At 35.2% G+C, this 3,579-nt stretch overlaps 1 protein-coding gene across 1 annotated transcript in view; it reads left to right on the top strand.

Annotated features, from left to right (window-relative positions):
* Positions 1 to 3,579, top strand: part of Cpa6 (carboxypeptidase A6) — a 352,847-nt gene that overhangs the window by 28,908 nt on the left and 320,360 nt on the right. The window lies entirely within an intron of this gene.

Below are 3,579 nucleotides of genomic sequence, written 5' to 3'. Positions count from 1 at the left end.
TATATATATATATATATGTATGTATATATATATGATATATCATATATATCATACTTATAGAACATGTGTAAGAACATATACATGTATATATAACATATACATGTATATAATGCACTTACATGTATAGACATGTAATATACATATATAACAAACTTTTAAACACATCATTTGTCTTTTGACTTTCCTATGGTGCCAAAGGCAATGTAAATAATTTTAATGGGTACAGATGCACGTCTACCTTGTATTTTTCCCTCTTTATGACATTTAGATGTATCTTGTTTCAAAATGTCAAACATCTCTCCTACTCAAAATTACACAAATGTTCTAGGACTTGTTTCCCTTCCTTTGTTTTTTTGCATTCTTTTTCCTTTTTATATGTAGCTCTTCAATCTATTGTGGAATTACTGTTTGTTCAGGACATGAGAAAGTGTATAATTTTATTTTATAGGACTATTTACAGAAAAGGACATGTATTTTCATATATATCTAGCACATTTTACTCTCAAATTAAAATTGTAAAATAGTATTTTCACATATCAAATTTTCAAAACATGAAAAGATTGGAAGTATTGCTCGTGAGGTTCAGAAAGAAAAGTAGAACTCACACATAGTACTGGAGAAAATATGAACTGCTACATCACCTTTGGAAAATAATCTAGCAGAATCTAGCATGAGTTAAGATCCTGGTGCCCTTTTGAAGAGAAATCCTATTAGAAAATACTGGTTAAAATAAGAGTTAGCATATGTGTTAATGTGCTTATAATTAGCATTGAATATAGTGATTTTAAAAGCTGACAAAGGCTAGCACTAAAGGATCAGCTAGAAAAATCATGACATTGCTTTACTATAGAATAGTATGAAGTTATTGTAAACAATGAATTCTGGGCTTGTTTCGGGCTGGAGAAATGTGCATATGCATTTTAAAACTGAAACTAATTTAGAGTAATATGTATAGCCCTTTTTAAAAAAAAAGTGCTAAATTTAAAAAGTTTATATACATTGTATAGAGTTTGGGGGGGTTGTTACTGTTTTGTTCTTTTTTTTTTGTTTTGTTTTTTTCTTACAGGGAGAAATGGTATAGATTGTTTCTCTTTTTTTGACAAAGAAGTAAGGCAGACATTTTTGTGAGGCCATGGGGGTATTTACTTCTTTTCTCACTAAGATGGTCTGTTATAACACTTAATTTCATCACAAAATGATATACAGCATTTCACAAGAACTGCTTGAGGAATTCTGAGTTTCATCTTTTAATTACTTATCCTGGATATGTCATTGTGTTGACATCTGTTTTTCTAAAGTGTTGAAGAAATAAAGAAAATATTAAGTACCCTAAATGTCCTAAAAATAAGGCCATCACAAGGTATGCTATAGGAAACATTTTGATGCATCCCATTTACAGACTATCATTCATAAACTATTCATGAAGTCTCTTACTAAAGTTCAAACATCATGTGATGGCTTATAACTGTAACCCCAGCACTCAGGAGGCTGAGGCAGGAGGATTGCCATGAGTTCAAAATCAGCATGGGCTACATAGTGAATTCAAGGCCAACCTGAAGTACATAGCAAAACCCCATCTCAAAAAAGCAAAAACTAAGTAAGTAAATAAAAAGGGTCAAGCTCCCCGAAAAGATAACGCACACTGTGATAACATTTTAAGAGCCTCTACCATCAAAAAGCAACTCTTTATACTAAACCCTCCTATAGAGTTAGCAGAATATATAAAATTCAACCATGTTTGTGAACTTTGGAGTTTTTTCCCACAGCCATTGGTCTGTGATATGGGGCTTTTGTTAAAGTAACACACCAGCATTGACACAAAAAAATTAACTTTGTAACGTTCATCTGCACCTGACCCTTTTCATCAATGTTCTTAAAGGGGTCATATCATAGAGTCCAGATCCAATACTCATACTTTGTTTCAAAAGCTCAGTAATCTAGACAACAGTATACTTTAAGACCTTTAAAAAAGTAAAGGTAGTATAACAATCCCAGTTGTATTATTACCTTCTTTTATGAGTAATGGATATATGACTTATTTAAAAGTCAAAAGAAAATCTATGAACATCAGACCTTCAATATTTGAAACACTTGAAAACTATTACCACTAACAGAAAGAAAGACTAAGTTGAAAGGGAACCTTTTAGAGAGACTGGGACAAAGCAAATGGCACGCACGGCATTTCTCTTTAGCCTCTAAGGCAGTAAAGCACCAGATGTCATACAACAAAGTCTAAGGGGACCGTGTAACCTAATGGGCGTAGCCAGAGTGTTCAGCTATAAAAAGCTCTTGTGCTTATAAAAAGAAGCAACTTGGCACCATTAACTCCATATGTTAGATTTAGGGCTTTTCCTCTGCAGTCTGCATTTGATTTATTGAAACTTTTGTAATGCTTGCCCTTTGTGTCAAAAGGGAGTATATAAGTGCATAAGATATTTGTGTAGTCCTGATTAGGGGCTCTTTCACACAGTAGGTCACTTAGTAAATATTTGGTAATGGTGTTGTCTGCAGTCTTCTAAGTGGGCAGCTGTGAGAAGAGAGAGCAACACAAGTTGATCTTAAGTAGAATAAGCTGCCTGATGTACACATTGGCCTCATTCTCTGGTGGAGGCAGTGAAGAAATTATCCACATGGTGAAGAGAACCCAGGACAGAGCTATAATTACTCACAAAGGCTTTAATTTTAAAATGTTGAATGAGACATTTGTTAAGGTTAAAGGTATATAATGCAGAAATATAAAATTACCGAAAGCTTATTGATTTTGTCCCCTCTCCCTTTTAAATTTTCTGCCCCCAGGAAGTCTAGAATTACCTAGATAAATATGGCATTCCTCATACTTGTCTGACTGCTTTTGTCTCCATCACTGGATTCCATCTCCCTCCAGTGTGTTGCTTGTCGCTCGGGACTCTGTCTACAGGCTCCATGTTCTCCCTGAGTTGTTGCTCGTTTCCGTCACTTTGGCTGTTGCCTGTGTTCTGATGACTCATCCTACACCATTGCTAGCCCTGACTTCTTACCCATAACTCAGTCCCATATGTCCAATTGGCTGCTGGACATTTCCACAGGGATGCCAGCTTCTCTAAAATAGTTCATCATTTTATTCCACATATGACACGTTCTGCCACTTTTCCTATTCTTGCTATGTTTAGAGAAACCCAGCCACCTAGAATTAAAATTTCCATCATTCTTTTTTCTTATCTAGTTGAGTAGCACACCAATATCTGTCACTCCTTTCATAATCTCCTTCCTTAACTTAATTTCTGTCAGACCACCCTCATTATTTCATGCCTGTGTGGCCATAATTACTTCCTACCTTTTATCTCTGTTTCAATCATCTGTGCCTATCATTACCAAATTAATTTTCCTAAAGTGCTTGTCATTACATTGCTGTGCCATCCAAAATGCTTCAGGGATACATGACACATCCCAAAAATCAAATCCAAAGTCATTTGTCTGACATCCAAGCTGCTCCACGAATTGGCTCTCTGCAGCCCGTTCCTTTCCCATTTTAACTCTTCAAAACAAATGCTGAGGGGCTGGAGAGATGGCTCAGTGGTCTAAAGCACCTACTTAGAACAA

The sequence above is a fragment of the Octodon degus genome, unplaced genomic scaffold (assembly GCF_000260255.1).
Source record: "Octodon degus isolate 3935 unplaced genomic scaffold, OctDeg1.0 scaffold00091, whole genome shotgun sequence".
Classification (NCBI taxonomy): domain Eukaryota; kingdom Metazoa; phylum Chordata; class Mammalia; order Rodentia; family Octodontidae; genus Octodon; species Octodon degus.
Note: the sequence above shows the minus strand (reverse complement) of the source record. Positions and strands in the feature narration are given on the sequence as shown.